The sequence below is a fragment of the Monodon monoceros genome, unplaced genomic scaffold (genome assembly GCF_005190385.1).
Source record: "Monodon monoceros isolate NGI ecotype Baffin Bay Population unplaced genomic scaffold, NGI_Narwhal_1 Super_Scaffold_19, whole genome shotgun sequence".
NCBI lineage: Eukaryota > Metazoa > Chordata > Mammalia > Artiodactyla > Monodontidae > Monodon > Monodon monoceros.
In genome coordinates, this window is record NW_021703775.1 from 15,411,307 (window position 1) to 15,426,217 (window position 14,911).

Genomic DNA, 14,911 nt, shown 5'->3' on the forward strand with positions numbered 1-14,911 from the left:
ATATTAACAAATTGAAGGGGAAACACCATATGATCATCTCAATAGATGAGAAAAAGCTTTCGACAAAATTCAACACAGATTTATGATAAAAACCCTCCAGAAATTAGGTATAGAGTGAACTTACCTCAACATAATAAAGGCCATATATGACAAACCCACAACCAACATCGTTCTTAATGGTGAAAAATTGAAACCATTTCCTCTAAGATCAGGAACAAGACAAGGGTGTCCACTCTCACCAATATTACTCAACATAGATTTGGAAGCTTTAGCCACAGCAATCAGAGAAGTAAAAGAAATAAAAGGAAGCCAAATTGGAAAAGAAGAAGTAAAGCTGTCACTGTTTGCAAATGACACGATACTATACATAAGGAATCCTAAAGTTGCTACCAGAAAACTACTAGAGCTAATCAATGAATTTGGTAAAGTAGCAGATACAAAATCAATGTAAAATCTCTTGCATTTTTATACACTAATGATGAAAAATCTGAAAGAGAAATTAAGGAAACACTCCCATTTAGCACTGCAACAAAAATAATAAAATACTCAGGAATAAACCTACCTAAGGAGACAAAAGACCTGTATACAGAAAGCTATAAGACACTGAAGAAAGAAATTATAGATGATACAAACAGATGGAGAGATATACCATGTTCTTGGATTGGAAGAATCAACGTTATGAAAATGACTATACTATCCAAATCAATCTACAGATTCAATGCAATCCTTATCAAACTACAAATGGCATTTTTCACAGAACTAAAACAAAAAATTTCACAATTTGTATGGAAACACAAAAGACCCTGAATAGCCAAAGCAATATTGAGAAAGAAAAACAGAGCTGGAGGAATCAGGCTCCTGGACTTCAGACTATACTACAAACCTACAGTAATCATGACAGTATGGCCCTGGCACCAAAACAGATATATAGATCAATGGAACAGGATAGAAAACCCAGAGACAGAGTGAAGTAAGTCAGAAAGAGAAAGACAAATACCGTATGCCAACACATATATATGGAATTTAAGAAAAAAGAAAATGTCATGAACAACCTAGGGGTAAGACAGGAATAAAGACACAGACCTACTAGAGAATGGACTTGAGGATATGGGGAGGGGAAAGGGTAAGCTGTGACAAAGCGAGAGAGAGGCATGGACATATATACACTACCAAACGTAAGGTAGATAGCTAGTGCTATGCAACCGCATAGCACAGGGAGATCAGCTCAGTGCTTTGTGACCACCTGGAGGGGTGGGATAGGGAGGGTTGGAGGGAGGGAGACACAAGAGGGAAGAGATATGGGAACATATGTATAACTGATTCACTTTGTTATAAAGCAGGTGTTATAACACACCATTGTGAAGCAATTATACTCCAATAAATATGTAAAAAAAAAAAAAAGAAAACCCAGAGATAAACCCACACACATATGGTCACCTTATTTTTGATAAAGGAGGCAAGAATATACAATGGAGAAAAGACAGCCTCTTCAATAAGTGGTGCTTGGAAAACTGGACAGCTACAAGTAAAAGAATGAAATTAGAACACTCCCTAACACCATACATAAAAATAAACTCAAAATGGATAAAAGACCTAAATGTAAGGCCAGACACTTTCAAACTCTTAGAAGAAAACATAGGCAGAACACTGTATGGCATAAATCACAGCAACATCCTTTTTGACCCACCTCCTAAAGAAATGGAAATAAAAACAAAAGTAAACAAATGGGACCTAATGAAACTTAAAATCTTTTGCACAGCAAAGGAAAACACAAGCAAGACGAAAAGACAACCCTCAGAATGGGAGAAAATATTTGCAAATGAAGCAACTGACAGAGGGTTAATCTCCAAAATTTACAAGCAGCTCATGCAGCTCAATATCAAAATAACAAACAACCCAATCCAAATATGGGCAGAAGACCTAAACAGAAATTTCTCCAAAGAAGATATACAGATTGCCAACAAACACATGAAATGATGCTCAACATCACTAATCATTTGAGAAATGCAAATGAAAACTACAATTAGGTATGATCACACACTAGTCATAATGGCCATTATCAAAAAATCTAAAAACAATAAATGCTGGAGAGGGTGTGAAGAAAAGTGAACCCTCTTCCACTGTTGGTGGGAATGTCTTAAAAAAATTAAACTTGCTTTTCAAAATACTTCTGTATTCGTACAAGTGAAAAGGAAAAAAAATCCCATTGAAAAGAAACTTCTGTAGACTGGCCTAGTAAACGAAGACCACCATTTCTATACATGAAATAAATGCTTCAAATATATTACACACGTTTCAATTTTCAAAAAATATCTAAGTTAGAGTCATGTGGCTAGATTGCCCAATGGACTGTGAGCAGAAGTGGTTGGTGTGTCTTCTGAGCCAGGCAATTAAGAGCCTGTATCTTTCCTCCATTTCTTTTTCCCCCATGGTGCTTGTTTATTCAACTAAAATATCATTCGTCAAATTGACATTAAACTGGACTGCAAATTGTAACCTACAAATAGTGCAAGCATGTCACTGAGGCTGGATAAGCACATGTGCACGTGACATACACATAAAATGGCTAACACTGCTGTGCATACCACTTCCATAGTAGTTTTGCCCTATAAAAATCCTTTAGACTATCTTGAATCACATTGCATAGAAATAGTAAAAGAAAATTCTTTGATTATTTCAGATGTTTTGTCAGGCATTTAAAAATATGCAAAAATTGTAATGTTTTTAGAACTTAAAGTTTTACTGAACCTAAGATAAAAGTCAACAGTACTTACAAAACACCTGAATATGGAGAGCACACTCAACACACTTATGTGGAGAGTACATGATGAATATATATTACCAAACTCTGGCTTCTTTACGTCTATTCCTGTTGTTTTATTCTAAGCTTTAGATGGTCTTGGATCCTTAAAATATGGAGATTTAATCAAATAATGTTACATTGACTTTTTCCATTCTAATAACCAACTTTAAAAGGAAGCACAGTAGAAGGGTATAGCCCTTTTTATACATGGGTACTTTTAAAGTCAATTCAATCTTTATTGTGATATGATATTTTAATGAACACTATCCTAAAAATAAAATTGACTGCATTATGGTTTTGTCTACAACATTTAAGTATCTTATTGCTAAAATATTCCAAAATGAATCCAGTAAGTATTTCCCATTTCCAATAGCCCAAGAGATTGAATCCTACTATTTGTATCAATTACAACTAAACCAGGTTAAGAACAGCTGCCCTAAAACCCTGCAGACCAAAGCTAGTCATCCAAGAATCTAAAACACTAGCACTTTCCATTCAGGTTGGAAAAATTACCATCCAACATAAAGAGATCTGAATGATTCATCAAGTAAGCAGTCAACAAAAGCTTCTCTGTTGTTCAAGCTAATAATTATTTGAAGCTTGAAGTTTCTGCCTTTGTTATTTTGATGGTTCCTAGAGTCACAGTTTCAATGTCAAATGTGACAGTTTTATCAGCCACCTTTCCCAGGAGTAACTGCAGGTAACTGATTAGTCATTTCTTTTCCATTTTCAAAAATGGCACTGTTTGCACTAATGCACACTGTCTGACGCTTCTGCAGAGACTCTTATTCATTCTATGATCTGCCCACACTCCTATAATGTCTCTCCCATCCAATTGTCTCTCAGTTTCAACTCCAAATGTTAATGTCTGTCCACAGAAATAATTTGGGGTGCTGGAGTTGGATTCAGAATCTTTCTGGAGTGTTCTACTTCTTCTATTGCTCAGACAGTGCCCTTCAAGGCCATCTTTCCACTCATAAGGCACCAATGTGAGATGACCTATTTGGGGGATGCTTCAAGGACTCCATTCCTGGAAGCCATCTCCTCCACCAGAAGTGATAATTGGGTTCTAAGAGCAATGCTATGAAGTTCATTTCAGCGCTGCATATACATCCTCAAAATGATTTGAAGTACATTTATGGGACTGGAGCCTGTCATCTTGGGCACTAAACTCATCATCCATCTTACATCATTGTACACTCATGCAACCAGGGTTTTCTATTTTTTTATTGTATCTGCGCTGGTGGGTGAGATGCTGCTGTTCCATAGTTTAAAATGTAGTTTTTCACTATGTTAAGAACTGAGTCATTCAACTAGGAAGTTGCCATCGTACATCATCCAGTAAAGGCACTTCTGGTAGTCTGTCCAACTGAATGTGTGAGGCTCTTTTGGTAAAGCTCTGCAGCTTCTCACTCTGCTCTTATACACCACCAAGAATGGCAGTCTCTCTTTCTTGGACTGTCCTCTACAGGGTTAGTTCCATGCTCTTTGACTTCTGGAATCATCTAGTGGCTTACTACTCTGTTCATTGGTGTCTACTTCTTGCAAAAGACCAACCGCTCAAACTGGAGCTTCCTAAGGGCTCCCTTTAAATCAATAAAATGCTATTCCAGGACCATCCTCTGGGAAGATGTCTCTTTGATCTGGGATGATGACTTAATCCTTTTCAAGTCATGGTCTTTTCTGAGAATCATGAGAAGTTTATAGGCTGTATTCTCAGAAAAATGATCATCCATGCCCTGCCTCTGTGCCTCCTGCAGCCCCTGAACTTCTGGACCAGCTCCTGTTGGCTCCATGTTCTCATGGGCCTCCTGCTGCTCAGGCTCCAACTCGTCTTTGTAGGTGACATGGCCGGTGGTTGTGGGTATGGGTTCCTGACTGTTCCATACCTCGCTGAGCTGCCTAGCACCTGAAGCAGCTCCTTTGAGAGATAAATGGACTCTGAATAAAGACAAAATGCTTTTGCTTTGATATGTTATATTGGAGTTGCCTTTAACATGACTTTTGCTCATTCTGGATTGATTGGTCATTGTTGTTGATGAGAGAATAATAAAAATGATCATTTCATTTGGTGGCATATGGCACGGCTCAGCCTGTGGTAGATGGTAGGGATATCTGGTGGGGCAAAGGGCCAGGTCAAATGGTCATTTTATAGCAACGTAATGAGTGAGTGAAGCTCCTAGCTCCCAACTTCAAACCCTGCATTCACCTAGCAGTTATTTTATTTTCCTTACTTCATCTGTTTTCTGATTACTTCAGTTGGTTAAAAACAACAACAACAAAAAACACCTTTTCTGGTTAAATTATATACAACTTCTGAGGAAGAATATTTAAGAAAGCTGAGTCAGGGGAATTAACACTGAAATGATTTTTGTAAGCTTTAACAATATTATGACTCAGGCATAAAGTAATAATGTAAAATGCTTTGAATGTTTTATGAGGAGAAAATGAGTTAGGCACTAAAGGATGTGGATTGCCATGGATTGCCATTTTGTGTTGCATTCTCACAGCTCATACCTTGTCTAGACTGATGACCTATAAATTTGGAGGTTAAAAAAAGGATTAACCTGGGCTTCCCTGGTGGCGCAGTGGTTGGGAGTCCGCCTGCCGATGCGGGGGGCTCGGGTTCATGCCCCGGTCCGGGGGGGCCCCACGTGCTGCGGAGCGTCTGGGCCCATGGGTCGTGGCCACTGGGCCTGCGTGTCCGGAGCCCGTGCTCCACGGCGGGAGGGGCCGCAGCGGTGAGAGGCCCGCGTACAGCAAAACAAAACAAAAAAAAGGATTAACCTAATGTAGATTGAGTTGGTCACTGATTTGTCTGTAAAGGGATTAACCCAGGGGCTGTGTGAACTGCATATCCTCTGGTTATATCTGCATGAGATGGGCTGGATCTTTGTGTTTGCCTCCACAGGGCTACGGCCAGATGAAGGCCTTTGGTTTTCTCTAGCTCTGTTATTTGCCTGAGTTTCCAGGTCTGCCTGCTCCTGGAAGGGAAAGCAAATGTGGAGCAGACAGCAAGCCACCTCTGCCCTAGGACTAGGCGCTTTCCCAGCTGCTCATGGAGCCACCCTTGCAGACTCTGACCTCCTGGTCTCTGGTTTCTGCTCATTCAGACCTGCCTACTCCTTTCTGTCTTAGTGGACTCTGTCATCCTGGCTCATTGTTTCCCAAGATGGCAGAATCTGCTAGATCTTTTCTGGTCCAGACCCCTTCGCTCCAGGACTCATTCTGAACAAAAGCTCTGCACAGCATGCCACCCTGCCCTTTGTTAGTCAGTGATCACAGGCTTGAGGGAGAGTTTAGCTAAGTGAACTTGTGACCTTTATTGAATATTGAAGAGTGTACCAGGCACTGTTCTAAATGTTTTACTCATATCAGCTCATTTAATTCTTGTGATGACCATGTGAGGTCTTTATTATCCTCATGGAGTAACTTCCCTAAGATCACACAGCTATTAGGGGACAGAGCCAAGATTCAAATCCAGATAGTTTGGTTCCCAGCGGCTGAACTCTTCACCACCACCCCATAAAACCTCTGTAAATAAACACACAGGTAGCAAAATGGGAAAGCTAGAGCATCAGGGTGAATTATGCAATATTTATTGTGTTTGTATCATGTGCCAGTCTTGTACGCATGCAGTGACAGATCTTGAGTTATATCAGATAATAATTTTATATTCTCTTAGTTCACAAGGTAGTGAATGATAAAATAAAGGACAGTGTGATCAAGACTATACGAAAAATGCAGTCTGATTTGCTAAGAGAGCACAGGGGAAGGAGTGAGCAGTCCCAGGACAGAGGATCAGGGAATGCTTCATGGTCAAGCCAGAGTGTGATCTGGATCCAAGCATAGTATTTGGGTGTTAGAAAGGAAGAAAGAAGGGAGCAATTTTAGGAAAGGAAATAGCAGAGGGAAAGTCCCAAGGGCACAATGTGTACAGGGGCAGTAAATAACTTTGGATAAGAATTAGAATGAGAGCATGAAATAGAGCTGAGAGATGAAGGCCAGAATTTAGAAGACCTTATTTGCCGGGTTTAGGAGTTTGCATACAAATTAAAAGGTGACATACTTCAGAGGATTTGAATGTGCTTCAAATGGTTGACTGGACGGCAGAGGATGATAGAAATTGCAGCTAAGAGTAACCAGTAAGAGGTTGATACAGTCTCTTAGTTAGAAGGATTATTAGGCAGTGGGCAAAGAGGGATGAATTTGAGAGCCATTTTATAAGCAGGAATAAAAGTCTTAGTGAGCAGGTATGAGAGATGAGACAGAGTGAGTTGTCATAGACAGTGAGAGTCAGAGCGTCCAGGTTCTCACCCATAAGTCAGTAGCTTTTTCCTTCACCTGGTTTCTTAGCACACTTGACCCACCAAGCATAAAATGTGAGATCACCACCTCTACACTCTGCCTCCTCTGATCCTCAACAGAGGAAGAATATAGTTGTCCTTGACTCTGAGATGACATCTAATCAAATCCTTCTTGGTAAAATATGAAATTGATACTGACAAGTGCCTACACCACTTGTGGAAAGTTTGTGAGTCTCCATTTAGAAATTGTATTAATTCTTACAGCCACTGTTTTTAAAAAGAGTCAGGAGGATTCCCAAGGTGGTCTAGATAGCCATAGCTAAAACAGAACACGATGTATTGAGTAAATTGCTCACTCAGGCCTTTATTTTGTTCTGGGATCTCAAGAGAGGTAAAAAAGACAGAGTACTATTTTGAGAAGGGCTCTGAGAGCAGTTGTGCTCTACTGAGGAGCAATGATGGTTGTGGATATAGGAGGGGGAATGACAGAAATTCACCACGTACAAGCCATCCCAACACAGGTCAGTTTTTGTGGGATGTTGGAGTTGAAATAGGTAAGGATCTGTAGAGACAAAATCCCTTGCATATCTCTGGAGAACGTTGGGAATCTGGCTGTTTTCTGTAAGGACATTTTCATGGAAACGTCAACAGCTCTAAAAAGGGTATGGAGATTGTCTTGCTTAACTAGTGGTCTTAGGAAACCAGCAGACATATTGGACCTAGTTTTGGCCAATGATTTTTTACCTCCTCCCTTTAGAGGAAAGCATAGGACCCGATATGAAGCATGGGGATCCTGTATTGACTAAGATTTAATACTTTGTCAGTAGTGCTTCCTATTTGGCCTGAAAGGGCCAACTGCTTTCAAAATTCCTCTTTATAGTATTTCCCTTCCCTTAGTCCCAGAAGAATGAGAAAATGAAAAAGACTGGGTGAGTTAAACCTATCACTTCTTTTTTGACAGCAATTTCAGAGCATGTGCCCTTCTGGCATAACCATTTAATAACGGATGGTAATTCCAAAGCCATAGAGTTGTTCCCAAAGCAGCCCTAGACTATTCATGTTTATTGATGGGTCAGTCTTGGGAGATTGCTCCTTTCTAAGAATTTGTCCATTTCTTCGAGGCTGTCCATTTTATTGGCATATAGTTGCTTGTAGTAGTCTCTCATGATCCTTTGTGTTTCTGTGGTGCCAGTTGTAACTTCTCTTCTCCTTTTTCATTTCTAATTTTATTGATTTAGGCCCTCTCTTTTTTTTTTTTTATGAATCTGGCTAAAGGTTTATCAGTTTTGTTTATCTTTTCAAAGAACCAGCTTTTAGTTTCATTGATCTTTTCTAAAGTATTTTTTTGGTCTCTATTTCATTTATTTCTGCTCTGATCTTTATTATTTCTTGCCTTCTACTAACTTTGGGTTTTGTTTGTTCTTCTTTCTCTAGTAGCTTTAAGTGCAAGGTTAGGTTGTTTATTTGATATTTTTCTTGTTTCCTGAGGTAAGGTTGTATCACTATAAACTTCCCTCTTAGAATGCTTTTGCTGTGTCCCATAGGATTTGGATCATCGTGTTTTCATTTAAATTTGTCTCCAGGTATTTTTTGATTTCTTCTTTGATTTCTTCAGTGATCCATTTGTTGTTTAGTATTGTTCAGCCTCCACATGGTCGTGTTTTTTGCATTTTTTTCTTGTAGTTGATTTCTAATCTCATAGCATTTTTGTCAGAATAGATCCTTGATATGGTTTCAATTTTCTTAAATTTGCTGAGGTTTGCTTTGCGGCCCAAGCAGGCCTGGACTGAATTTGAGGCTGAATAACCTAGACATCCAATCCACTGCCACATTCACAAGTGCAAATTGGAATATCCAAGTGCTGCTTCTTTTCTGTAACCTTATCACTTTCCACTTGATACGCTGAGAGTGTGCTGCTTGCCTGTCACTCCTTTTATTTGGATGAAAACAAGTCTTAAATAATATACAAGGAATAGTCTCCATAAGAACCAATAAAACTTCATAAAAGAGGATGATGTGACTGCCTAAAACCCAAAGTCTTACTTGATTTTGTTTCACCAATCCTAAAAGATATCCTTTTTATTTTTTAGAGGTTGTTAGAGTAGAGTTGGATTAAGCTATTATCTCTAAATTTGTCTAGTATGATTCAGGTAATAACCAGCATTGTATTTATCCTGATTTTAATAATTGATGCCCGCTTTTGTGAGCAGATGTCAATCACCTTAGAAGTAGGGGCATAAAGAAAACTTGGCAGTGATGTGGCAAGATTCTCCATTCAAGGGCTGGAATCAAGGTTTTCTGAGCTATGAAATCATCAGGATGTGTCATGAGTAAGAGGTGGTAGAAGGAAGGTTGCCGTATCTGGAGTGCTGAAGTGATTAGCTCTGGGCCACTTCCCAGTGAACCCAAGAAATCCTTCCTCTTTGGCTGAGCTACTTGGAAAGCAACCTGTTCCCAATGTACATGAAGTTTACCTTTTGCTCTTTGTACACTGTATAAATGTTCAACATAGCCAAGGAGGAATTTGGAAGAAACATTTTCTTTTGTGATTGTTTGAAATATTTTCATATGAATCAATAAGATGGAAATGTAACTCTTTAGAAGATCTAAATCCATACAAACTCAGAGAAACCATTTTGCATGGTTGATACTGGAATTTATCCAGCACTGCCACAAGGCCAACAGAAAAGCATCCTGGGGCCTATGATGGCTGCATAATAAATTGAACCGAGGATACTAGGAAAGCCAATACATCGAAAAATGAACCCCTTACCTACCACCAAATCATTTTAAAATGAATTTCTCGAAAGAGGCTGCACAGGTTACTTTTGCTGTATTGGGACTGAGGTTTATTCACCAGTAATTGCACCCAGGAGAGACTTCTTAAACCTCTACTTGTAAAGCAGGGCCTGGGAAGTAAACTCTCTGTTTTGGCTGGCAGAAACTCCCTTATGGCTAATATAATTGGACAGTATCCCTTAAGCCTTTCTGTTCCCTCACTAAATATTCTTAGGATGACTCCTTCTGCTGCACTGTCCCCTACCCAGTGTTGAAACCGAGCAGGACACTATGGGACACCGGGGCATGGAAGCCTTTCCATGTCCCCCATTTCTTGTTTATAGTGAAAAGACTCCAGCCTCCATGACCTCCCCTGAGTCACAAAGGGCAGATTCAAACTGTTGCTAATCAGAGATGCGAGGGGATGCAGAGATAGGGGAGGAACAGCCAAGAAACAATAGTGCAGCCTTGGAGCAGAGTCCTGGTTCTGCCTCAAGGGATACACATAACAGTATCTTCTAAGCTCTTTATAGAACTAAAACTCCCAACAAATGGAAGATGTCAGCATTCTTCATTCCAGATTAAAGAACAAGAGAAGCTCTTCAGGAAGTCCACCTGAGGCCAGATTAAGAACCACAGAAACTCAGCAGATTGCCTGAGACCAGATTAAAGGAGTGCAGGCCCTGCACACACCCCTAATCTTACGAGCAACCCCACCCTTGAACTATTGCTATAAAACTCCTCACCATATCCTAGTAGGTTGGGACACACAGTTGTCAAGGGAAGGAGCCTGCTATGCTCCCCTTGGTCTGGCAACGCGATAAAGCTATTCTTGTCTACTTCACCCAAAACTGTGTCTCTGGGATTTGATTGGCATAGGTGCACAGGGGCCAAGTTTTCGGCATCAGTGTGGACTTCTCCTCTGTGGTCCTACCCTCATGCTGGCACTTTGTTCCCTCAGCTTTATTCTACTCTTCTCCAGCCCCATCTCCCCATTGATATTTACTATTCCAAGTCCATCCTCTTACGGTGAGGTACTCCCAGTGAGCTATTTGTTTTAGCCTTTTTATGATTAGTAGTTTTTGTATTACTTTTCTATTGCTGCTTAAACGACTTACTACAAAATTTAGTAAGTTGCACAGAGTTAACCCAACTGCCAAGTCTGAGGGAACAGTCTCCACAAGACTGCCCTCACTTCAGACACCAGCCACAAGTTTAGAAGTTCCCAGGGTCACTTACTGCAGACCAGCTGGCTACGAATTTGGGGGTCCCCATGGTCACTCAGGTTTGATAATTCTTTAGGATGACTCACAGAACTCACTACTAACTGAATGATTGATTATGGGGAAAAGATACAAATTAAAATTAACCGAAGAAAGAGACACATAGAGCAGAGTCTGTGAGAGGTCCAAACACAGAGCTTCTGGCCTTCCTGTCGCACTGAGTCATGGATGGTGTTAACTCTTCCAGGCCACCATGTGTGACAATATGCACAAAGTATTGTCAGTCAGGGAAGCTCACCCACAAAGATTTAGTATACAGAGTTTTTATTAAGGTTCAATAGCACATTGCCCGGGTGGCTGACTCTAAGTCTCCAACCTCTCCCTGATGTCAGGCTTACATGTTTAGTCTCTAGTTCCTTCAGAGGTTGGAACTCATGCTGTGTGATCCAAATAAATCACATTGTTAGACAGAGACACTTTTAGCAGACAGGACATTCCAGGGACCTAGAGATTACTACCTAATAGGTGAGGTCAAAGACTAGACTTCTCTCTGGGTGAGGCCAAATTACTAACTATGTAAAACTTAAACAACACAAATTTATTATCTTAGCGCTCCATAGGTCAGAAGTCTGATAGGAGTGTCACTGGGCTAAAAGCACAGTCTCCTTTCTGGAGACTTTAGGGGTATTATCTGTTTCTTATCCATTCATACTGTTAGCAGAATTCGATTCCTTGTGGTTACAGGACTGAGATCCCTGTTTTCTTACTGGCTGTCATCTGAAGGCCATTACCAGTTTGTAGACACTGCCTGCATTTGACCTCCATCTTCAAAGCTAGCAATGGCATGTTGAACTTAATAAATACTTTGTATCTTTCCTCCTCCATCTTTTGTCTCATCTCTCTGACCTGACCTGGAAAAATTCTCTGATTAAGGAAAAATTATCTGATTAAGGATTAGAATGGTCCTACCAAGATAATCTAAAGTAATTTCTCCATCTCAAGGTCCTTAATTTCATCACATCTGCACAATCCCTTTTGCCATATCTACAGGTTAGGGCATGGAGGCCAATATTCTGTCTATTAGAGATACTGAACATATGAATTTTAAAATGTGGCTTGGTTGCCTTAATTCAACTGAAAGTATGACATGGTGTCTTCTAAGCCATTAACAGGGTCAAGAGGGGAAATAATTCCAGGTGGGAAGTTTTTCATGGCTCATCAAATCTCATACATAGGAGTTTCATATCCCAAAATAGAAAAAGCTGGTCAGGATGGATTTGTTTTACTTGTCCCAAGTTTTATATTTGTTTCATATTTGACAAACAATTATCAAGAAACGGCTGCTTGCTAGGCAGTATGCTAAGCACATTTTCTTGGTTTTCCCACTAAATCATTTAACTACTTAAAAGAATTCAGCTCTTCATTTCATAGATTGGGAAACTAGATTTTAGAAATATGCAGTGTATTACCCAAGGTCACACGGTGAGAAAATGATATCTCAGGAATTTGAACATGGTTTTCTGTGAGTCTAGGACTTTTTAGACTGCAAAATTCCAAGTCTCCAATGTTATCTAATATGTATATTTAATACCTATATTACATACATATATACACACATTTTAATATCTACAATGTTGACAGCTCTATTTTTATGTACACAATTTTACTTTTATTTTATCAAGTTCTGAGAACCTAGAAGCAGAAAATATGCATCTTGTTTATCTGTGGAGAAAATGTTAATTGCATTTGAGGTGCATACACTGATTTTATAAAATACTATCTGATAATTTCTTAATAGGCCAATAAAATTAAGCAGCAAAGTCATTTTAAATGGAATTTAACAAGCACAGAATTTCTTCTAATGCATTCTTTTTAATCCCTAAAACATCAAATCAAGTGAAATCCCAGAGTATCTATATAACAATTTCATTCAACTCACTTGTAATGGGAAGGCATGTATTTTAATTTTTATAGTTTTACCCTTATAACACATCTTTACAGTTGGTTAGTTTAATTCAAGGCAATTTTCAGACCAAAAGTGAGGCAATTACTAGCCCATTATGAGAGGTAGTTAATAGATTATTCATTCATATTACTGAAGATTTTGATATCCAGCATTTTCACCTGGTAAATCTTTAGGGAGCAAGATCTCATACTCTACCTGTAAGTGACTTGGCACACTGATTGTTCATTTCTCCTAACAATCCCTAGCCTGGACCTTCTGTGCTATGAATCTAAGTGTCACATTTCTCTTTTGCATCTTTCTATTCAGGGAATCCTCACTCTGTGTTTCTAATTCTTCCCTCCTCTGTGGGGAAAAGACCTCACAGACCTTCGCAGATCACTTAGTTTGCTAGTGGGAAAGTGATAGTCTCTCATTTCGGTAAAGTACATAATGAATCTTGATCCCTCAACTCTTCTCATTCATGTAAAGTAGAAAATCAGAGTCAATACTCTCCTCTTGTGAAAGTAATCACTTGGGTTTAGCAGAGAACTGCAGAAATCTCCAAATCAAGATGTCTTCCTGGCTGGAGGGCATCTGCTCCTCCTAATGGCGTATTTGGAAAAGTAAGATCTCTCAGTAGCTCCTCCTGGTGGCAATTTCTATCCTTGTATCTTTTTGCTGGAGTCCTGCCTTGGGGAATTGCTCTAAGCCCCATGGGTTATAGAACTTATATTATTTTTAGTTCCATCTTCTAATTGTTTTTTTTTTAAACTACAGAATCCTCTAGTGGTAGCTGTGAGGCCATGCTTATGGATCAGTTTTTTGAAAGTTTCTTTTTAAAGTTTCAACGACTTTTACAAGGATGTAAACATGGACATCTCAGCAGTACATATTGGGCTCCGCTCTTATGCACTTTCCTCCACGTTGCAAGGGAGAGCTCAGATCCATTGAGTTCCTGGCTGGGATGAATATTCATTTACTCATGTAACAAATATTAAGTATTTACTTTGTACCAGTCACAGTTCTAAACATTGGGAAATACAGAATATAATCAAAGAGACAGAAATTCCTGCACACATCAAACTTCTTTTCAAGTAAGAAATAAAATAAATATATAAAGTATATAAGATGATAGATGATAAACCAGAGAGGACATTCTGGATTGGGTGTGGGGCTCATGTTTTCAAGCCCGATTCATCTGTGGTCTCTTCAGACAGTGTCTGATTTCAGGTTATTGGGTACAGTGAACCCTGTTGTCTATCTAACATCCTTATGCCCTGGTTCTTTACTAACAATCCTGATGTTCTCTGGGCAACTCTATACTGATTTTCTCAGACTCCTTTGTAGCTATTGAAGGCAATGCAAATCAGTCTGGTCGTGAGATAAATAAGCAAATGTTCCTGGATGGGTTGTCTCTCCCAGCCACCCCTGCCCAAAGTCAAAAACTTTAAAGGAGAAGGTTTCTATCTATTTCGGTTCTGCTTTATTTCTGACCTGAATGTGGACATAATCCCTGAAACTGCAGAAATCACCTTGCATTCAGGAGGAAAGCATATGCTAGAGGTGGCAGAGCAGGAAAATGGAACTCAAGCAGTTCTATCAGCCCTGACTCTGAGTACCATCACATTGTACCCGAGGGGCTCCATCCACATTGCAGCCTTTGCATGTGAGACCCACTGGACCACAATTTTAAGGGATACAATATGTACGAGACCCTCTGAAATTGTGAAAACCTGTAGCACTGTGTTTTTTTTATTAACCCTTCTTGGGTTTATTCACAGTATTCAGGTTGCGATTGCACACAGCAAAATACAATCTTAAATGATGCAGGAGGGGGTTAATTATAGTTACGTTT

The 14,911-nt window shown here is 39.5% G+C and overlaps 1 pseudogene; it reads right to left on the bottom strand.

Moving 5' to 3' along the window:
* Positions 1 to 3,276: 3,276 nt before the first annotated feature.
* Positions 3,277 to 4,833, bottom strand: LOC114900962 (annotated as a pseudogene).
* Between the last annotated feature and the right edge of the window lie 10,078 nt (positions 4,834 to 14,911).